This window comes from Mercenaria mercenaria, unplaced genomic scaffold (assembly GCF_021730395.1).
Source record: "Mercenaria mercenaria strain notata unplaced genomic scaffold, MADL_Memer_1 contig_1151, whole genome shotgun sequence".
Taxonomy (NCBI): domain Eukaryota; kingdom Metazoa; phylum Mollusca; class Bivalvia; order Venerida; family Veneridae; genus Mercenaria; species Mercenaria mercenaria.
In genome coordinates, this window is record NW_026459130.1 from 1 (window position 1) to 24,657 (window position 24,657).

Genomic DNA, 24,657 nt, shown 5'->3' on the forward strand with positions numbered 1-24,657 from the left:
ATAGGGTTAAAAGGGGAATTTTAAAAGTGAAAAGTCTGCTTGAAACGGCAAAATCCCTTTTCCCGCGATTGCCACTATCTTTTTCTTTTTTTTAATTTTAAAAACATACCATATTTTTCGATTCAAAAAAATTTTCCTTTTTGCCAATATGTTAAGACCTGTGAAATTTTTAAAATTGTAAAACAGGTTTAAAAAAACCAAAAAAAACCACGTATTTTTTTTTGAAAAAGAAGGGGACGTGGTATGGCGGGGGTATATACATTCAATCGAAAATTTTTAAAATATATTCGTAAATTCATTTGTTTTTTGTGACTTCCCTGTTTGTATTTGTTTTGTTTTTTGGCCAGAATTTTTATGCCGTAAAATTTTTAAAAATCGTTTAAAACATGGTTCGACTTCTTTTTTTTTTTTTTGGGGGGGGGGGGGGGGTGGGGGGGTGGGGGGACCGGAAAGGGGGGCGGGGGTACCTAGGTCTTTTAACATATTATTTTAAAGACAGCGTCAAAAAAAACAATTTTTTAAAATCAGACATATTTCTCTTTTTATGTCGTTTTTTTTTTCAACACGCGTATTTTATAGATGGGAGACGCCGTAAAAAATTCAATGCTAGTGCATAAAATAAAAAAGGAAGGGGCTATGGGTACGAACCCCCTTTTTTTCAGAGAATAAGGGTCATTTACTTTCGTTTGGGTTTAAAAAGAAAAAAAAAAAAAAAAAGATTTCATCATATTTGCCTTTAAGTTGAATCAAAAGGGACGGGTAGCTTTTTTTTTGTTTTTGGAAAACTGTTAAAATTACATTCTTCTTATATAAAAATATGTAGAAATATTTTATATAAAAATTGGTTTTTATTGTGTTAGTATTTTATATTGATATAAAATTTTTTTAATTTTTAAAAAGAACATTTTAAAAAAATGCTAGGGTTCGAAATATTCCTTTAAATTCTTTTGTAAAATGACTTGTTTTTTTCTAATGAAAAATCCTTTTCCATAGTTTGTACCCCGTGTTTTTAAAAATTTAAGCTTGTTTAATTATTTAGGGAAAAAACCTTCTCTTTTATCAAACTTGTATTGTTTTTCATCCGGGGGGACAATACCCGGAGGAAAATAGATTCGACATCGAAATTTAGGGTTTCCCCTGTTACCAATCCCAAAAATTTGCTGTTGTTTTCCCCTGATATCGATTTTTTGCAATATCGGTCATGGGGCCCTTTTTTTCCCTCATAAATTTTATTTTTTCTTTCCGCCGTGTTAGCTACCAAAATGCTTTTTGGGGTTTAATTCAACGTGCGGGGGGTGAAAACTATCACGTGGCAAGTGCAGCCGTTTTACTCCCATTTTCCCTTGTGTTTTTCAAAACCGTGCGCCCGTGTTAGCTGATCAATAAAAAAAGCGGGGAAAGATCTGAAATTTTTTCAAAATTGGTTTGTTTTTCAAAAGGGGAAGTTTTTATTTTTTTGGTTAGTTTTAAATTTTACAAAGAAAGTGTTTTTGTTTTTAAAAAAAAAGGGGCCCTGATATCTCGTTTAAATTTTCTTTGGTAATATTTCCGTTCGCACGTGTCAGCTACAACTGCAAACGGGATAGCTTTCACATGCAAAAGTGTTAGCTATCCCCTGCAAAAGTGTTCCCAAAGATATTTTTTTTCGTGCGAAGTGTTAATAAACACATTGCCCCTGGTATTTTAACATGTGGGGAATTGTGGTGCTCCCCAAACGTTTTGGCACGGGATAATAAAAATTTTTTCCCTTTTGTCCCCTCTTTTCCCACTGAAGTATAAAACTGTGGCGACTATTTTTTTTCTCGTGGTTGTTGGGCCCCTTTAGTTTTGGGCCCTAGCACATGTGAATATTTCGTATTTCCTTTTTTCTTTTTCCCAATTTGCCCAAAAACTTTAAATACCCGATACAAATATTACATATAAAATTTCTTAGTTGATTTTATACTATCCCCATGTGCAGGTAGCTGGGGGAAAAAGCGTTTAGCTGCCAAATCGGGGTTTAGTGGGTTCGGTTTTGGCCATCCCTTTTCCCATAAATTTTTTCCCGGGACTTTCCATTTTATTTTTCAAAGAAACCGTGAAAATTTAGGGTCCATTTTTTTAAAAAGTTATCTTTTCCCCCGTTGAAAAAAATTTCAATTTTTTTAAAATATTCTAGCAAAAAAAATAAACACTTTTCCAGTCACAAGCGTATAAAAAAATAAATTCTTTAAGAAAAAAAAATAAAATTTAAAAAGGGAAAAAAACCGGTAGCGTTTAAATAACATTACTTTATTTTAAAAGAAAATGAAAAACCGGGGTTTAACGGGGGATGGCGTGACACTGATTGCCTGTAAAAAATTAAAAATTTATTGAAAAAGTTAATAAAGGTCTTTCTTTTAATCAAATGTTTTTATAAGCTTTTAAAATGATTTCCCCATCTCCACAAAATTTTTAAAACCTGTACTTTAAAATTTTCTGCCAAAAGTTTTACTGAACATTAATTGTTTAAAAATTGTTTGCTTTTTTAAATAAATCAATTAGTTTTAACCCCTTGTACCCTAAGCCGGGCCAAATCCAGTCTGAAAAATTTTTAAACTTTTTTTAAAATGAAAATTTGGGGAAAATTCAGGAAACTCGATGAATCCCTTTTTTTAAAAAAAATTAGGAAAATTAATTGGGATCTTTAATGAATAGTATGGGTTTATCCAATAATTTGGGAAAAACACGCTTCGTAAACGCTTCGCGGGTTTATACCCGAAGCGATTAAACATCTGGCTCAAGGGGCCCCGAAACGGGGGTTTAAAATCTGAAATATTGCATTTTTCCGGGGGAAAAGGGAAAGCCCAGATTTAAGTACTTTTTTTATTTATTTTTTTTAATTTTTAAAAAAATGTTTTTTTTGGGGGAAAAAACCAGACCATAAATTTTAATTTTTCAATTTAATGGGAAACCCCCGGGGGTTTTTTTTTTATTGCTTTAACAAATTCAAAAGGGGTAAAAAAGGTCGTTTATTTTTTTACTTTAATTAAAAAAAAAAATTCGAATAGCCTTTAAATAGTTATTTTTCATTCATTCATTCGATTGATCATTTTTAAACAATTATCTTTTAACATTTTTCATTCATTTTTCACCCGAGGTCTCCCAGGTTGTCAGTCCCCAAATTTTGATTTTGCAAGTGTTTGAAATAAAAAAAAAATCGTGAAAAAAAATATTTGATGAATACCTTTGGGGTTAAACGAGATTAAAGTTAAAAAGGGGAAAAAAAACAACTCCAGTTTAAAAGTTTTATTTGGGTAGAAGTTTGGAAAGCCGGGGTAGTTTTTAAAAATAAATTAGGCGGCACGAATTTCATTCATTCGTTTTAAAACTGGAATTGGGAAAAAAAGCTTTAAAATTAAGTTTTTTTAATTACAGTTTTTTTTTTAAAAAAAGGGGTTTAAGGGTAATCGGACAAAAATCGCTTTTTTTTCTAGTGGCCTTTTGAAAAAAAAATTACAACATTCTTGCCTTTTGTTAGAGAGAAAATGTTTTTCTCTTGCGAAAAATATCAGTGTCGGGAGGGAAAAAATTTAAATTATTTATTACAGATTTTTTAAATCCCTACAGTTTTTGAAAGGTCTATGTAAGCGGTTTTATGCGTATTTTTTTTTAAAGTATTATAAAAAAAAAAAAAAGGTTTGGTTTAATTTTTAAAAAATTTATATTAGTAAAATTTGTTTATTAAAATCTGAAAGGTTAAAAGGAATTTTTTTTTTAGTGACCAAAAATTTTTCATACATACTATAGATTTTTTTTCCCTTACCAATTTTTGTAAATTTTTAAAACCGAAAAAGCGGAAAAAACCCAAAAAACCCCAATTTGTGGGATTTCCGTACAATGTTTGTTTTTGGAACATGGGGGTGGGGGTGGGTAAAATTCGAAAACTAATAGCTTTGGCCCTTTAAAAATTTTTTTTCTGATGTTTTTAACAGGAAAAACGGTTTCCCTAACGATGTACTGAATGAAGTTAAATTTTTTTTTTAAAGGGGAAATGGGGAACAAGGGGGAATTATGTATATTTTATTTTTTATTGTAAAATTTAAATTTAATTTTTTGTAAATAAATTATGGTATCAAACATATTTAAAATGTTACTTTTATACTCAAAAAACAAACTTTTACTTTCGGGGACCATACTTTTTTAAAAAACAAAAAGAAATTTTGCTCAGTTTTAGTCTGTTATTTTAAATTTTTTTTTCAACGGCCTTTTTTTTGACTTTTTAAACAAATTAAATTTGGGAGATATTTCCGTTTGAATGGAAATTTTTTCAGTTTTTCTTTTTTTACTCCATTTTACGCTGAAAATCTTCAAATATGACCCCCAAACGTTTTTTTTTTTCAGCAGGGCGAAAAATTTGAAAATTTTTAAAAAGGGAAAAACCCTTTAAAAACCAAAAATTTTTAAATAACCAATAAATTTGGGAGTAATTTGGGTTTAACATATTTTTATGACCCAGCTTGAAAAAACCTGACGGTATTTCTTATCCCCAGGAAATTTTATTGAAAACCCACAATTTTTTTTTAAAAGGGGTTTTTTTTAAACTTTTGGGACAAAATTAAAATTATCTTTTTTTTTAGTGAAAACTTTTATGAAATTTTTGGGGTTTTTAAAAAAAATTTAAAAGAAAAAAAGCAATGTTTAACGAATACTAAAAAAGGAAAGGGGCCTAAGATCGTCCGAAAAGAACAGAAAAAAAAAATTTTAAATTGGAGCCGTCCCTTGGGAAAACCAACTTTGGGTTTTTAGTTTTCGACCAGAAAATTTGGATCGGGACCAACCTGGCGTTTCCGCCCCAAAGTCTCCCTCAGGACCCCATGCTTTTTGCTAACAGTTTTTTTCAAATTTCTAATTTGGGGTTTTTTGGGAAAAAGGAACAGCTTGGATCATGACCGGGCCCTGCCCCAGGGATGCGCAGGCGGTCTCGTCCATGTGGTCGAAAACCCCCATTTATTGGTTTTCTCGGGGCTTTATATTATTTTTAGATATATTAAATATTAATGGGTAAAATTATGTTAAGTATACTGACAAAAACCCTTTTTTGTTGGGGGGAAACACATGAGAATTAGTTGTTTTAACTAATTTTTACGAAAAAAAATTGTATATTTAACGCGCTTTAAAACACAAACCCTCCTTGCTTTTTAATTGGTAACGAAAGTGGAAAAACTTTTTTTGCCGTGCGGCCCAGGGTTTCGTTTCCCGGCGCCCACCTTTTTTTTTTTTTATATGGCTTTTTGTTAAAAGGTATCCGTGATGAAATGATTTGTGCTTTTTAATCGAAAACCCCCTCTCCTATTTTTCTCCGTTAGTTTTTTTGTAGAAATTTTTTTGTCAAGGCATTTCCGTGCCCTTTTAAAGGGAAATTGATTTTAAAGGGAAAATTAAAGCCTGTTTGCCCGGGGGCTATTTTTCCCCCAAAAAAAAAAAAGTGAGGGAAAAATTAAAAATCTGCGGGAAGGGGCTATCTTTGCTGTCTAACCCTTTTTTTTGGTTTCTTTGGGCCGGCCTGTTCACGTGCACGAATAGACATGCGGGTGTGCAAAAAAACCCAAACATTCTGAAAAAAAAGTGGTCTTTTTTTTGGAATTTAAATCGGTTTTGTTTTGTAAATTCGATCTTCAAACATTCCCAATTAAAAACTAGTACCAAATTTTTTTTCATTTTACCACAGATTAGCTGTATTTAAAAAATTTCTAATTTTTATCGAATAATTTTGGGAACTCTAATATGAAATTTAAAGTTAAAAATTTTTTTGATTTCCCCGTTTTATTTATTTATAAAAATTTTTGTTAGGTTTTTCTGTGAGAAATTTTGGTTTAAATTTTTAAAAAAGATTTACGATGCTTTTTATTTATTTTAACATGATTTTTTTAGATGGGGGCGTTTTTTGAAAGAAAATTTTTAAATTTTCTAAGAATTTTATTCTGACCCCGAGATTGGAAAATTCCCGGAAAAAATCTTCAGTTGTTTAACCAAAAAATTTTAAAAAGTTTTTGAGGCAAATATAAACGTTTAGAATTTTTTTTCAGTCACAAAAATTTTAAAAAGATGTTTTTAAAAAATTAAATTAAAAAAAAAAAAAAGTTAAAAACGCGATTTTACGCTTTTTCATTTAGTCAGATGTTCGTCAAAATCCCCGGGGGAACCCCGGTTGCTCTGGTATGCGAGAATGGTTTTTGTCACCCCGATTTTAAAATTTTCAAACTGTACAAAAAATTTATTGTGCTTTTTTTAAAAAGTTCAACCGGAGGATTTTCGTAATGGCGGACAGGTTTAAGGAAAAAACTAATTTAGCATTGTTTCCGGTTTTCACTAGCGTTTTGGGTTTAATTTTTCCCTGGGTGTAGTTTTTAATTTTGGTTGGAAAAAAAGGGGAAAATGTTATTTTTGATTTCCCCTTAAACCCCACTTTTTGTGCTTTTTAAAAATTTTGTGCAGGTAAAATCTCTCTTGAAAAAAATCTCTCCCCTATTTATGTTTTTATGTATGTCAGTTTTAAAACAAAACCATTTAAAATGAGGTGGAAAATTTACCGGAAAAGTGTGAAGGGGACTATGAAAACATGAAATTTTTTATTAAAAAATTTTTTTTATTTTTTTTGGGGGATTGATTTTTTTAATATAAAAAATAAAATGCAAATTTAAAAACTAAAATTTGATTAAAATTGTATTTAAATCATAAAAGGACGTTTAATGTATAAATTTTTTTTCCGCCCAAAAAGAGTATGGGCGGTTTTCACACTTTAAAGATTTTCGTCATCCCCGCCCAAATGTCTTTTTAATTTGTCATTTAAATTTTTACATTTTTTTAATAGTTTTTAAATTTTCGTTCTATGAATTGCAAGGTCCATTTTTTGGGTAAATTTTAATGCGTGCATTTTTTTTTTTTCCAGGTTGACACATGAGTTTTTTTACTGGAATCAGAAAAAGGGGCGACTTTTTTAATTTCAGATAGAGAAAAACATTTTATTTTTGTGTGAAGTTTTAATTGTTTGGGTCAAAGATGCAGACGGACTTCCCCGGGTGAAACCCTTCGTTTTACCCTTCGTAAAAAACAGTAAAAGCTTATATTTTTGGATCAGGAAACGAATATTTCCAAAGTGGGTTTATCATTTGTAACCTGCTTACTTTCGTGTTCCAGTTTCAGAACCAACCCTGCGTCTTTTTTAAAATACATCTTCGGAAAATTTGGAGGGGGTTTTTCTGCTCTTTTTAGGGAAAACGGCAAATCGAAAAAGCCTTTAGCGGTAACAGCATTCATGGGAATAACGAAAAAATGGCGACAAAACTAAAAGAATGTAATCAACTTTATTTTTTTGAGGTTTAAACCCCGCAGAATTAAATGTGCGAATTGCTAGTTTTTCAATTTGAAATGAACATAATTAAAAAAATTTAAGAAATGCTTGATGTTATTGATTTCTCCTTTTAATTTTTGCTTTTTTTTTATTTGGGGCAAGAAATAAAAAAGATTTTTAACGGTTGAAAAAAAATGATTTAAAAAAATATTTAAGTTGAATAAAAAAGTTAGAATGTTTCAAATTTGTTTCCCAAAATGATTTTTTTCTTTACCCCGTCTTTGTCTTGCTTTTTTAACATTAAAAATTTTCTCTGTTGGTTTCACGACATTTCCCTTTTGTCATTTTCGTGTGTGGGCCCTATACAAAAACGTTCAAAAAAGAAAAAAAAAGGGGTTTTTTATATACCATGCTTTTACGGGGAAAAATTGGTAAATGTATCTTTTAGAAATTTCGGTCCCTGAATTCCCCCAATACGAAAACCAAATTCAGTCTAAGGGGACACAAATTTTGGGAATTGGGATTTTTGCATATTTTTGCATAATTCCCGGGGGAAAATTTTTTTACCCGTATTCAAAAAATACAGGTTGTTTTATCCCCGTATATCAGTTTCAAAAAACATTCGTATATGACACAAAGTACGGGGTTTGTTTATATTGGTAAAAAAAACAAAACGGGCTAGTCCGTAGCCCCTTTATCAAAAAGTACAGCTTTGTATTTTGCCCCCCATTGGGGAAAAATACGGGATCCGTATATTGCGTATAAACCCTGCTTTTTCGGGGATTGTCCGTAGCCCGGGATATCGAAAAGTACAGTTTTGTTATGCCCCCCTTTTTATGACCCAAAATTCGGGATCCGTTTTTTTTAGTATATCTTTCATATACGGAAAAAATCCGAAGCCCGTTTAAATTTGAAAAAAAAAAAAAAAAATTAAAAAAAAAATAAAAAAATTAAAAAATTTTAATCCAGCCCCTATATTTTACAAAAATACGGGGATCCGTATACTTCGTTTAAACATTTCGTATACGGAAAAAAAAAACCGAAGCCCGTATATTAGAAAATACAAGTCCCTATATGCCCCCTAATTTTTGATTCCCAAACCCAGTCCGTATATGATAAAAAAAAAAGGGGATTGTTTTTACTCCGGGTTTTTCGGAATATACAGGGGTCGAAAACGTGTTCCCTATATTCTAAAAAAACGGAAAAAATTTCGGGAAAAAATGTCTCAAGGGCCCTTCGAATACATGGAAAAATTGAAACCCATGTTTAAAAAGGCACGAAAAAACCCCCATTTTTAGGGATTTTTTTTTTTTAAAATTCGTTTATTGCTTTTTTACGGGAAATATGAAATTTTTGGGATATTCGGCGTATTGGGCTCCCGTATATGCATGAAAATTTCGGAATTCCCCTTTTTTAGAGGGTTCCGGGAAAACGGGATCGTATTTTAGGTCCGTATATTTTTTATAAATTCCCTAAACTCCCGTATTTTTTGAAATTTTACGGGGCCGTACACTCCCCTTATTGACCCTTTTTTTTGCGTTTTGACAAATTCCTTTTTAGGTCACCCCCCTCCCAAAATTTTGCAAAATTTAGCCCCCGTGCAAACTTTTTTTCAAAAAAATTTTACCTTTTTCGTGGAAAAATTTTAAAAATTTCCATCCATTTTTTAACGTTACGTGTTTTTATTTTTATTTTAGAAAATCTAATTTCAATATTGTTTAGACAACTGTTGGGGCTAAAAAGCGGGGAAAAGACATTTACTAGGGCCCAAAAGGGAAACCAAAAAGTGCCCCCGGTCGAAAATTTTGATCAAATTCCAAAAACACAAGAAATTTTTTAAACGGTTTTTTCCCCTTTTTTAAAGTTTTACATCTTTTAAAAAATTTGAAATTTTTGGCTTTTTTATTCTTTTTGAGGGCTTTCCGAAAAAAACATGTATTGCCCCTTTTTGGTGAAACACCCCTAAATTTAGCTGTTTTTTTATTTCATATTAAAAATTTCCCCTATTCTTTAAAGGTTGGGTTTTATCATTTTTTAGCATATCAGATTTTCAGAGACTTATTTTCCCTAAAAAAACTGTGGCTACTTTGAAAAACAAAAAAAAAAAAAAAAGGGTTTGTTAACTTTTAATAAGAAAATACATTTCTTTATATCAACCCGTGTTTACTACTTTTCGTTTCTTTAAATTTTCTTTTTGTAATTAAATTCTACGCCGCCTTTTTTTTCTAGTGCGATAAAAACTGCCGTTTTCATTCAATGCAAAGTGATACTACTGAACGCGGTTTTAGGGTAAAAGAAAGCACTTTGTCCCGAAAAAATGCATGGGAAAAGGGAAAAAATTTAGTACTATTTATTTTTGGACTACTTGTGACTGCCCTGCGGAGGGCTTAACATTCTTTTTGGTAGTGATCAGCTATAGCGAAAAATTACAATGATGAGTTTTTTGGTTATAAATTAAACCACCTTTGAAAAATAAAATCTTCTGCGTTAGTTTTAATTGTCCAAATTTCGTGCTGTCAAAATAAAAGAAATACAGACATTTTTCGTCAATTATGACGATCTTTACTGTGTATAGACTTAGTAAGACTTTAAGCGTAAGTTTGGGTTTTTTATTCATGTTAAGAAAAGTTAAATGAATAATCACTTTGCATTTAATTTAAATTTTATATTTGTTCAGATTCTAAGGATCCGGGGGAACGTTTTTTTTAAAGTATTTTATTTTTTTGTGGTTTAAAGCCGTTTTTCAACGTATATCGGTATGTACAAACCTGTTTCGCAAAAACTGCCTTTTCCTCACATGAATCAGAGGGGAGGACGAAAAATTTCAGACACAATTTTTTTTAAAAAATGTCATGGAGAAATAGCCCGCCCGGGGAAATCACGCTCGGGGAATCGGGACCCCAGATCCGTAGACTGCGCTCTCCTATTGAGTAAACGGAGGGCTTTTCTAAAAAACATTGTATTTAGGAATATTTGTTCTTCACAAGATTCATTTTTTTCGGGTCAGGGCTTTCCCCTCCGTCGTTGGGATTCCGTTAAATTCCAGGCGGGAAATGAGTGTCAAAGATGTGGGATTGCAATAGATTCGTTTTTCATTTTACCTGCAGTAGATTATCGGTCGGACAGACACAGTTGTGTTCACTAGATGTCTTTTGTTATAAATGTATCAGTTGGTTTGAGTTGCACTACCTCATCAAGTACAGGTTTCGGTCAATGGTGTTTAATAGCCGTGTTGATTAGCCGAAAGCACTATATCTCTTTTCAGCTGATGAAATCTATGTCGGTAGGAGTCTAAACGCCCACCCAGTATATCTGTTCTATTAACATATTTACGAATTATAGCACCTTTCTAATTGGAAGTTTAAAGCATTGCGAAGCGAACAAGGCTGCTACTGCAACACGTATCCACAGGCGGCTCCTTAAAAAAACAGTTAATAGTTTAGTTGGATGTTGTTGCAAGATACAGGAGACGCTCCAAGTCTAGAAGATTTCAAAGTTTAATGTGTTAGGTATACGGCCGCCTCACGGCACTTCAAAAGTTGGTGAAATCTGAAAGAAGATCATTAAGAAGCATAGAACGCAACCAACAAAACAATACTGCGGCAGATGCGGTTTAACTGAGTCAATGAAAAGCAAATTACACTACACACCCTCTAACAACGGCTTAAGCGGATCTCTATCATAGTATGAATGCATATTGAATGCACCCCATGATCACACTAAAACACTGATTTTAAATGCAACGTTTATACCTTAAAACTGTAACTCTTAGCACACCAGGCATCAATTACTTCTAAACGTAATTAACTAAATTTCAATTGCGTTATAAGATGTTCAGGTAAGAAAGACAGATCAATATGCTACCAAAAATTACAGCAGTTACTTTAGAAAATGCAGGTAGAGCCATGTATTTCGTGCAAGTTAGCAAAGAGCTGCAGAGTTCTCATTAATACTAAGGACTTGAGTAGGTATAGAAATCCCTTATCCCGTTTAATTCGTCGATAAATATCTAATTGGTTTCTACCTGAATACAGTCTGTGTGCATATTTAATGGAATAAAAGACAAATTCTCTGAATATATCTAACTTACCATTTTCTTTGATGGTGATGAAGTTCAACACATCGTAATTCTGTGATATATCTAAAAGTTAAAAACTGGTTACAGTAAAATATTTGGTCATTTATTTAAAGAATAATACCTTTTTATTTTTGACATTACAGCACCTGTATCACAATACAAAACATTTACCGTATTGGAAATAAGTTATAAAACATTCATGTGTCATCCAGGGATAACTATAAACGACACTAAATTTGCAGAATGCATATTATAATGCTTTAAGTTACTGTGATGCCGTCTGTTGCTATTACTTAAAAAGGATTTTATAAAGTATTAAACTAGCTGCCCTTCACTCCTCTTTATTTTCTTTCTAACAGTGAACTAAATGGCAATGATGTAAACGGTAATTTCACATACACATAACCGATGCGCATTTAAAAACTACCACGAACGTCTTTAAATCATTTTCAACAAGTATATTAATGAATATAATAGAAAGGAAGAAATGTGGAAATGTAGAAATTTCATGATAATCCTTTTTTCTAAACTTCAGACCATTTCACCAATTCCGAAACGGGCCAACTTTTACAAGATGCATAAGAGGGCTGTAATTCTTGCCCTACTCTACTCAACTAAAGATGATAAATAAGTGTAAAAATATTCAAAGCTGTCAGTGTTCTTATATTAAAGAAAAGTTAACCTACACAAAAATAAACAAGTAATACTTATTTCCGAAACACAATATAAGACAAAATGCAACAGGGAGTTCTCGTTCCTTGTCGTCTCGGTTAGTAAGTTTACAAAGTTGCAAGGCTATAAATGTAACAGTTTTAAAAAGCGGATATAATGAAAGTTTTAACCCTATAATTGAAAATGGGGTTACTGTGACTTTGACTTCCTACTCACAAGTTATGCACGCACATGACATTCAGATCTCCATGGAATTGGAACACACTTTAGCCACCGCCAATACAGCTGAAGACATGAAAGGGGGTTTTAAACATTTATAAACTACAACTTGGTTTTATCAAAGTCGGAGAAATGCTACATACTGCTTCTGGTCTGTTTTAATAGAACTAGATATCATGTGAATTAAGCATTGTTCTTTATTTTGATGTATAGTACTGCATATTGTCCAACGCAGATCATAAGCAATTAGCTCCAAGATTTGACAACGACTTTTTGTAGCTTCTGCTATCGATTTTGCACAGAAGAAGAACATAAAGGCATTGTCTATCATTGCATAAAACGCGACGAATAGCACAGTACACTTTACAGCATGTACTCGAATGAGCAACACTATGAAATCTCAAAATATATTATTCATACAATGCATGCTTGCTTGAATAAAATCCAATTTTGATGGGGCTTTTGTGAAAATTATGTACAAAAACTGTTTAAGATAGAGAAATATTATTGCTGCAATTATGTTCTTGATTTCATATCATTACGACAGAGATACTTTGACAAAAGACATTTATGTCTATAGATTTTTTGAAAGACAAAGTCTTCATCCGTCACATTCAGTTGACCGAAATGCATATACTAAAATGCGTGCGCGACATCAAATAAAACCACACATTGTAAAAGCAGATTTAAAAGCATGTGTTTTGCAAAATATGATGTTTTTGTGAAAGAAATGGAATACTGACGTTTATCATAAATTTCAATCTTTCTGTTTGAAAACTATTTTCATTTTGCGATTTTTAACTCCAGAGCGTAAAATGAAAGTCTCCATTCCAAGTCTATATCTGAACAATAAATGCGGTTAATCAAAGTTTGCACAATATATGGATTTCTTTAAAACTTTAACAACTGATTACGTTTTCTTTCACAAAGAGTTTAATAAATGTTTGATTTTCACTGGAGTTAGTTTAGTAAAGGGTGCAAAGATAGTTCAATCCGGTTAAGCAAACAATTATATTATTTAAATGAAATGTAAAAGACAGAATGAATGGCCATACCATTCACTGAAGGACTACGAATGATCTGCTTTATGGTTTTCATTTTACTATTAGATTAAGTTGAAATGAATGTGTGACATTCGGAGAAAATTTGCAAAAAAAAAAACTTTGTAGAAAGTAACATTTTTCACAACAATTATTGCGGCTAGGCCACTTCAGTATTTAATAGTACATTTATATTGCAATAAATCTGGAAGATACTTATTATTTTGTTTTACATTATAGTAGCTGAATTTATACCGAACATCTAATAATGCAAGAACCGACATAAGATGGCGATGTTAAAAGTTATAAAATAAGAAATTGCTAATTTATTTTCAAAAGTTGAACATTTAAGGACTTAATATTTAGAATAAATTATATTTTCTCCTACAAAGAAATCTGAAATTAACCAAATTTCTGTGGTAACATAACGTCAACACATCAACATTAAGTTGGAACAAACTTTCCTTAAACATTAATTTGTTGAATATACTGAGCCTACGGAATGTTGCGAAAATATGAACGAATTATTGTATTATAGTTATCAAAGATGTGCGTTAGTATGTTTTTATTTAGCCGAAATTTATTAGAAAAGCAAATTTGTAAACTCATTATTACCTCAAAGGTTAATTTAACCCAGACATATTGGAAATGAATGAAATAAAGACTTAAATGTCTTTTTACATATATCAAATGCAAATGTAATACTAGATAGATTGAAATTAAAATAAATACTCTGCATTTTAAATATTTTCATATCCGAGGTGATACATTACAAATTTCGTAAAAAAAATAAAACAAACACATATTTTTAACAGCGATCTGAAAGATGCTGCTTCAATGTGTTTGACAATCTTCTTTCATACGCATACTAATAAAACTTGGAATAACTTCAGTTTTAATAAACTCTGAAAGTCTCGTTTTCTTTACTTACTTAAAATATTTTGACAATTAGTGATGAGATGCCGAATCGCGTGAATCCCATTACAGAAGTGTTAGGCACAATTTACATAAAAGTCGTCCAATGAGCCTTTCGATTTCTTGTTAAAACTCGGAAAAAAATAAACTAAATTATCGAAAGTAAAATTGAACATGAACAATATACAACTGAGTAAGATGATTAATCTACCAACGTATAATTTCGAAAATAATTGCACACCACGACCATTTTCTAGGTTTGATAACCTTAAGCGTCAAAACATTTATGTTTATATCATTATTCTTACAGTAATAAATTCAGTTAAAAGGTATTTCCCATCTTATAAAAATGTAATGAATGTTAATCGACATTTAGAGCAACTCAAAACTGTTCGTGTTTTGATGACCTCAAATTAACGAGTTTTCAACTTTATGAACAGATTTGTAAATACTGTACAAAAGATACACTTCTATATTCTTTATTATGTAAAACGATTGAAAACATCTACGTTTTTTCTATTTTCTAGTCTTCTTACTATTGTCGAAGGAATAAATCAGTATCAAAAGTGGGAAAATAAATCATGATTGCTTTCTAATGTCAGGTGACGCTCCTGCTTTTAGAACAATCGCCAACGTTTGATTTTTTTTTTGTTGTTAAATATTAGTTATGCTTTACAAGTGTGGGTTTTAATAAAGTCTAGGGATTTGGAAGAGCTCCCCTTAAGTTTTGTAAAATACCTCTGAGTAATAAACGAAGTACAAGCAATGCTGCCGTGTATGGTGAATAAGGTAGATACCAATAATAGGTATGTCCAAATTGTTAGGTAGAATAAAGCCTAGATTCGACGTGCGGAAATGAAAATCATTTTACTAAATTGATATCTACAGCAACGTTACTATCTTTCTAAAGTTCAGATATAATATTAAAACATGTGACACGTTGAATAATTCAAAATAATGTTTTAAAACCAGTTTAAAATGTGTGGGACAATTTAATTGCGGACATATATCTAAAAAATAAGCACACGGACTATACATTTTATTTCACCATATTTTAGGCCATATGTTTATTTACGACTGTGAGAAGTTTCATTAAAGTCTACAGTGGTTGGTTAAAAGTGAGTCATCAAAATAGCCGCCAAGCAGGTGCTTGTTAACTGTTAACTATCACTTGCCGAATTCTGTTAGGAATGGAGGCATAAACGCTTTTTATACAGTGCACTGGAAGATCATACCAACTTTTATTAACTTCATCAAGGAGATTTTGTTTAAATTTGATGAAGTATTTCTTCCTTTCAAGTCTGATTTTGATGGTTCGCCATACATGTTCTATAATGTTTATATCAGGACTCTGTGAGGGCCAAGACATACAGGTTTTATCATTTTCATTTTGCCACTGAGAGGTCTTCCTTGATGTGTGCACTGGGGCATTATCCTCCCGAAATATATAGTCTCTTTGTGAGAAATGTTTGGCAATAACTGGCCACAAGTTGCTGTCGAGACAGTCTATGTATTTCTGTGAGTCTATATTTCCCTCAATAGCTTCCAAAGTTCCAACACCATTATAAGTTAGACATCTCCGAAACATAGCAGACACACATCCACAAACACCTTTGACTGTCAAGTTTTACTTGTGCTTCGTCTCTAAAGATCACCTTGTTCCAGGTTCTATTTAGAGTCCAATGTAATTTCTGTTTACACCACGAAACACGCCTTTTCCTATTAGTAGTATTGATGGTTAGTGTCTATCTTACTTTCCTCCTTGTATACATATGAAACTTAAATCGACATCGAACAGTTCTAGATGATATTGGATTAGGCAAAGTATCATTTACTAGTCCAGTTAGTTCTGCTAAGGAGCATTCCTGTTACTTCTAGCCAATCTCACAATTGGCGGTCACACCTTTACTGCTGCCAAAGGCCTTCCACTTCGAGGTGCGTTTCTACACTTTCTCTTGCGTTATACCTCTTCTGAAAACTACACACACCAGATTGACTTATTTCTAAACCTTCTGCATTTTTTCTTTGAGAAGTCCATCACTTACCAAAGATGTAACAATCTCTTTTTGTTCTGGTGTCAACTCTTTCCTTTTGACAGCCATTATGTTGCAGACAATATTTGTTTACATTAAAGAGCTATTTCCTGTTTCTATCAGTCCAAGGTAAACAAATGAACCTAAAGAGAATAAACAACAATGAAAACTTGTACCAAAAAGAAAATTAACTCGAGGTATTGACCACCAAAGATCAGTCAGTGGTCAGTTCCCTTTGCTGGCGGCCAATTTGATGACTCACTTGTGGCCATTAACTGTACATTGTAGAACTAATTCTATTCACTAAAATGTTATGAAATGTGTGACTTTCCCATAGAAGTCCATTATGAAAACAAGGAAGAATTTCCAACAGAGAAAGCCACGTTCCAAAAACGCAGCCTCTTCAAAGGCACACACGAACAACACTCGCACACTACACACACACATACAAAATAAACACGCAAGGACAAAACAAACAAATACAGGAACACAGCGGGGCACCGCCTTGCAACGGTGGAACAGTGGCAAAAGCACCACTGGGGAGTTTAAACCGGTTTATGGTGCACCTAACCTCACTCTTACCCCCACCATGTTCCAAAGTCAAAAGACAGTGTAAATAATGTTAAACACAAAAATGCCCTTGTGTGTGTATATATATATATATACTGTATGTACTCAATGCCTTTGCAGAAGACAGTGCAACAAGGGAAACATCCTTAAGGGTCCGACGAAACAGGCCAGAAGACGGAAATCATAATAGCTCAGTCCTGGTGGGATTTAAGAACTACTAATCATAGAGTCCTGTACCTGTTCCGTCAGACACAATCAAAGAGGAAAGCGTAGCGTCCAACTGTAAAAGGGCTGAACACCAAACAGGCGGTGTGTCTCAAAACAGTTACTTGCGTGAGGTCCTACTTTTTCAAATTAATCTAGCAAAAAGTCAAGGACATGACCACTTATATCTTTATTTGCTGTATGTCTACGCATATTATGACATTTTGAAAAATCAGGGTTTAATCAAATTCTACATTGTAGAAATATTTTGATCCGAACGTGCAAAACTACCTTTAGATATTGCAAACGGACAATATGATACAGAAGGAAACATACCAAAATGCATTAGATAATAGATTACCTGGTGTAATGCATTGAAAAAATATATTGAATGGTTTGTTTTCTGATACTTGGAGTTTGGGAGTACCCGAGTACCCGTCTGATATCGACAGCGATACGTCTTAACCTGTTTTAAATACAAGTGATCGGTTTTCAAAAATCTAATTAAACAAAATGTCTTAGAACTATTGTTTGTAAATCTATCCGAAAAAAGAAATATCAGTACGATTAAAATATCAGCACATAACTGGAAAATGTACAACGTCATGAAAGACTATGTTAATTATGTAAATAAGAGGCAATGAAAGATGAATGTATGTTCTAGTTCGTCTAAAATGTATGAAGCGTTGTTATAATATCAGACCAGTTGAATGTCAACCGAAGTACACCGATCACTGCGTCTTTCAATTAGTGTGCATTTTAAATGAATATCTGCGATAAATTGAACAATACGTTAACGTGCATCTTTGTACATTTTACAAATATTCTGTCTGTATTCAAAGGTTATCATTTGCACCCGTTGAATGCTCTTGAATGTCCTTGCAATTATTATGTGTGTCACTTTGAATACTCTCCTTGTAATTTAAGAAATTTAATATTCAAAGACCTGGCAAATTAACGTTAATATTTATTGCTTTTTACGATGTTATAAATGGAAGTTTCTGAGATTTTTATTGATCTGCACGCGGATAATACTGCACTATATATACCGTACTACTGTACTAAACATAACAAAAGCGATTTTATATACATTATTTATTGATTGCCTAAAGCAAAGCCAGTACTTGACTTTAGAAAGGCTTAAACTGTGAGTGAAAAAATGCTCTAGTAAATTAAGAGTTCGATTACCCGTGCTTTTTTTGCTCTTGTTTGTCTTAGAAACTAGTGTTCTTCAATCTCAAAGAGTATAAAAAACTTCACGGTAGAAAACAACGAACCTTCATTATTAAGCCAATTATTTTCCGAATGCTTTTAGAACGTTGTGCGGAAGTTGCATCAATTATACAAGTTTTAAATTTCTATTTCTTTTTGCGTCCGACGTTTTATTAACAATATTAGATAATTCAAACTATTTCGGCTTTTAATTTCCAGAACAAATGACACACATTTAGCCTCTTTTACGCACAGTAAATTACAAACTCAGTAAACTGTCTGTTACCATTATGTTTGATTATATAAGGACCGTGATAGACTACACAGGACCTCTCGTTGTTATTATTATGGAAAGACAGAAAATGCAGCCAGTTTATTGTTGTCCCACACGAAATAATATACTTCACAGTTAAGTGTAAGAGGTATAAACACAACAAACTAGCTAAACAAACACTAAAGATGTAGACTAAGTGAGTATTGAGACTAGTCTTAATACTTACTAAAACAGATTGAGGTCATGTGTTCATGCTAGAAAATAATTTCTTTGACACCCTAAAAAAGGTTGAGGTCATGTGTTTATGCTAGAAAATATTTTCTTTGACACTCAAACTTAGCTTGAAATAATACATTAAGCAGAAGTTATGGTGTGTTACCTTATGAGTTATTATAACTAATACTTTTATGCTGTAATAAAACGCTACCAGTATCCTAGACATGTGAGTTCAGTGAGATTAAGGGTAATGATAGCTTTTCCGGAAGCACAGAGCAACCCAAACACAGCCATAGAGACATACATCGCTAAGTAGGCACACAACAAAAGGAAGCTGTAACGGAAAAATATTTTAGGGCGTTGCTTCTAACATCTAACAACAAGTACATTATAAAAATGCAGTAAAATCGGGGCTGATGGTAAGGGGTAGATGAAAGGATCGGATGTAGGGGGAAGGTAGAGCAAGGATGAATATTCAAGAGGGACAATTACGTTCGTTAAACGCAGACAGGCATGTTCAAAAGGCAAACACACACACAACTAACATACACAGATGAACAGACAAGCAAGAAAAACAACACTGTAGGGCACCACCCATGACAAACATGCACAGATACACACACATGCATAAGCAGGAAAAAACAACAGTCGGGTACCGTCTTAGGACCGCCGGCTGACAAAATTATGGTGGGCACTATAACTTATTCAGTAAAAGGAGAGAGGCAGCAAATGCAAGGAAGCGTAAATGCAAGGCAAAGGGATGGAAAGGAGCGATGGGGTAATAGGGGTAGTGAGGAGTAAGAGGAAAGAAACGCTAACAACAAACAAGATAACACACACAACACAAAGTTCGAGACGGACAGAAAACAAGTTGAAAATAGAAGCACCGCATTTAACGGCCAGTAACCTTTAAAAAGGAAAGTGGGGTCTTAAACGCATGTGGGACATGAATACGTGGCAATATATTAAAGGAAACATGCTCTCCAAAGCAAAAACAAGTAAAGGACAAAGCACAGAACTATTTGAATCTACCAACGTCCCTGTTTTATGCTTTAGTTAATATATTTTATTCAAATAATATTTTAGTTAGCAAATTGCCTCAGTATACGCCCATCACAACCACTTTTAATTATTTTTGATTTTTTTGCTCCACTTTTTAAGCGGGCAAGTTGTCAGTGTTGTCAATTTCGACTTATTCGGCGGCATAGAGTATCCACCTTGTTATCGAACTGCTTTAGTTATTTCGTCTTCGATTCAATTCAATGTTTCATCATGATCTATGTTTTCGATAAATAATTAATTAACACTTAATTCATTAAAAGTTGCAATGATATGAAATTTGACATCATATTGAGCTGTTTAAGGAAACAACTTAAATAATCGTCAGTATCAATTTTTATTAAATATCATTCTGAGCTTTGTGTTGGTGTACCTTGGAAAAAACACTTAAGACATGTCTTGTACAAATCAATAGAAAAACGTGACGTCAATTGAACAAAAACAACGTTCAGCAAGCGACCTAAAAAAAATGAACTATTATTTCTTGAGAAATAACATAACTTGTAAAGGCATTTATAAGTGTTTGGTATCTTTAGGGAGAATATTTCTTAAATTCTATATTGACTAGAAAAAGTACTTTCGTACAGTGTTATATATATAGCATTCTAACGAAATACCGTCCTTCAAATTACAAATCCGCATGGTCTTGCTCCTGTTCTAGCTTCAACAAGTGTCGGATTTCATGCGCTTATTTCATTTTCAACTGTAAATTTTGTCGCACCATAAGTTCCAATGATGAAGTCTTCATCGTATTGATTCCATGATCGCCGGGTGTATAGCATTTGGCTATGCCTCAGGATTCTTTTCAGAAAATGTCGTCTGTGGTAATGAGCTAAATTATAGAACTTATGGTAAATATCATGGGGCATTCACCTCAGGATAAATTCGTTTGTATGTTGGCTTATATTTACTTAAGGGCAAAAAAAAATCTTAATATTTTATGCTAACTAGGAAAATACTGACAGTTATCACGTAGATATTTCTCTTTCTCACTGTGAGCCGTACGCGAGTCGCGTACAGCTTGACAATCCTTTGTAGAACACCTTAGCTTTTTTTTCAAAGAAATAATACTAATGCTCTAGAAATGTTACTTTCGTTGCTTGTTTTTCCTTCAAACTTTCCAGCTTTGGAAGCTTGTGCTGGTGACAATACATTTAGCTTGTTGTTTCTTAGTTTCCCAAGATAACAACTCAACCTTCTGTAATTTGCCAGCTTTTTCGTCGAAGTAGTTTTCCATCCGTGGCCATGTTTGTTTTCTGTTGTAACGACCCAGTTTTTTCTATCCCATTTTTTGTGTCATTTTTCGTTATGCTATGCAGCTCCTGGAAGAATATTACCTACATACCTCTTCTCTAATAAAACCATGAAAATATCATATTCTGCAGCATGAGTTATCTCGGCCTTTCGGTTATGCCTCAATTGTTTACGTTTTTATATTGTTTCTTAATCTGGCCTTCAATAGACATGTCTACAAACAAGCTTTCGGTGTAGCGGGAAATACGTCAGCAAACAAGGAAAAAACATTGATATACAAGTTCAGAATATTGAATTGTAGCCTATTACATAAATTACTGACACGAAATCAGACAATCAAGAACAAAAACAAAGGGATCTCTATCAACTGATGATGACAAGTGATCTCTTTCAACTGATGATAACAAGTGATCTCTTTCAAGTGATAACTTTATCAAAATATGTTTAATTTAATTTTTACACATAGTGATACTGTTTTATTTTTGGACACAAACGTGCAATATTCTTAATTTTAATTAATTATCTCAAGACATAAAAAATACATTAGTAAAATTTTAAGTGTTAAAACGAATCAGCTTTCGTTTTCATACGCCTGGTCTTCTATGCGCCACTTATAAATTTAGCCGGCTTACCAGCAAAACAGAAATAAGCCCATTACAGAAGACCAGACGTGTTTTCTAAATGTTAAGCGTTGATGCTTAAGTAAAATACGATAAACCAAATGACAGACGTGTCGTTACGTTTAACCATATTATAAATGAAAAATAACAAAGTCACGTTCCCGCTTGAGCTGAGATAGATAATACTTTGTACTAGGCGAATATGACAGAAAGACCTATTTCTATATGTGCTGTGCGAAACCGCTTCAATCCAGTCTTTTCTTTTCTAAATACACAATAGTCAATTCTTGTATATTTAACTTTGGCTTTCATGTGTCTGTAGCGTGCACCGCAGCCTAATACGGATTAGAGTCGCTGACATTTCAAGCGTTTAAATAAAACAAATAATGTAAATTTATCCGTTTACTTATATTTAATCATGACAAAATTTAAGCTCTAGGATGATTAGCAATGCTTTTACAATTGTCAATACATACATACATCTTATAGCAATCTGAGGATCGTCGGCCATGTTCATAATTGTTTCTGACTGGTAATCCTAGGTAGGCAACAATAATAATTATTCTGAAACTATGTTAACTGAAGTTTCTGAAATTAAAGAATCTTTCTCCGTAAGGCATTGAAAAAATCTTTGACAAATTGAGAATTAGTTGCAGTAGTTCCATTTTTTTACAGCAAAATGAAGTGTTTGGTGCTTATTAAGAAGATTTCATGTTCAGTTTGTCCACTGAGACAATGATGATATTTTAAATATGGACAACCCAAAATGGTGAAACACATTTATTCAGAAAGATTTACAGCTTAACAGGGCTAATAACCTAAGATTTAGAAACGTTATATTTTTGACTTAAATTTAACAATTGTGCACAGCAATTTAATAATGAAAATATATGAAAAAGGAGCCTTTTTACACTCTACTTCCTCCAGTTTGATGGAGATGCCCCTCGAGCGGCATCATACGTCGTCCATATTTCACAACATATTCGTTTCGTTTTGCAAAAGCTTGCTCAACGTTAGAGGATTTTAATGATAGATATCGTCATATCCCCAAAACGTATTACAACAGGGTTACCTATATCGTAAACTAAAGAAGGCTTTCACTAAATTTTACAACAGGTCGTCCAAATTTCTAAAGAAATATAACACAAACCTTAAAACACTTTTAAAAGTTGGTCTTACCTGGAATATTATGGGAATGTAGTTTATAAAATTCGTAAAATTAAATATAATGCTTATTTTAATCAAATATTTGTAAAATGTGTAAACAAACAAAAGATGATACAATGCGAAAATCGTTATGTAAAGTGCAAGTTTAGTGATTGACCCCTCTACAGCTAGTCGCTACGATTTCCTATTTGATGGTGCGATGACTAATAGTGTATAGTAGAGATGGTACCTAAAAAATTCAAAATCATCTTTACAGATTTTTTTCAAAGTGAAATGATAGCTAAGTGCACCAATTTACTAAATATATTTATGATCTGCCTCTTCTCCATGTAAAAATAGAAATATTTGAAATTTAAAAAATGACTTTTTCAAAATATCTGAGGCAAAATGAACAACTCTTGTATTGACCGTTTTTCACTGATTTTAGGATTTCCCCAGTTATAGTCTATGTCAAAAGTTTCTAAGAGCCTATACTGAACTTCCTTTTGTCTTTTAATAAAGTCAAATTCCAAGACAGTCCAAGAGTCTAAAATTCATGAAAAAAATCTGAGTAAAAGAGAATGACATGCTCTTTATTATAAGCTTACCAAAACCATACCAAAAACTTACCTGAAAGAAGTTATTAAAGATTTTGTAATGTAAACAAACCCCAACACCATTTTACCATTAGTATTTTCCGCTCATCAATGCACTCAATTCAGGTGATAATTATTGACCTAACTGTAAATGAGAGGCCCCAATGAAAATCATTTTTAAGTAGTGTAAACAGTTCAAACTGTAAAATTAATCTTGATATCTGAAGTTACCCGCTTACTTTGTATTCAACAATAAATAAAAAAAACCTTATAATTTCTTTAAAGTAGTTCACCTGTGACGGAAACCGTCAGATAAAGTAATCTTTGTATGCCTTTTCAGCATTTATTCGTTTTTCATGGAAAGCAATAATCGTGATAGTTCCATCCAGAGAATGTTGAGGAGGCCTCCGTGGCCGAGTGGTTAAGGTCGCTGACTTCAAATCACTTGCCCCATATCGATGTGGGTTCGAGCTTCACACGGGGCGTTGAATTCTTCATGTGAGGAAGCCATCCAGCTGGCTTACGGAAGGTCGGTGGTTCAACCCAGGTGCCCGTTTGTGATGAAATAATGCACGGAGGGGCACCTGGGGTCTTCCTGTACCATTAAAGCTGGAAAGTCGCCATATGACCTATCATGTGTCGGTGCGACGTTAAATCCAACCAAAAAAAGAGAATGTTGAATTGCTTAAAATATATTGCATATAGTCATTACCTATCAGTTACCTGAAAATGTTGTAATTACAACCAAAACCTTTAAACATTGTATTTTATTTGATGACAATGACTTTTTGTGTTACATTATTTGCAGCAAAGTACTCTAAAACAGCAACAGAAATGCTTCAAAATGACTAAAGCATAAAAAACACTTTAAAAATGATTCATTGAAGTGATGAATATAAGCAGTCTTGCTACTTTTTTACACAAACGTGATACCAATTTAATTTTTTTTTGTTATTTCACATTGTTGGGTATATACATTTTACATTTTAATATATATAAAATTTTTTGTAAAAAAAATCTATCATCATTGAGAACAATAAATAACTGGCTAAAGATTAAAACTTTATAACGTTTCTGAAAGTCATAAAAATTTCCTTAAAATGCATTACTTTACTTTATCTTCATGCACAACTAAACTTTCTATCAGGGCCTCGCTACAACTTATGAAATAACTGTCGTGTAAGCCACAGGAAAAGTGTGCATGATGTATGTTGAATACAAAGAGATTTTAACAAAA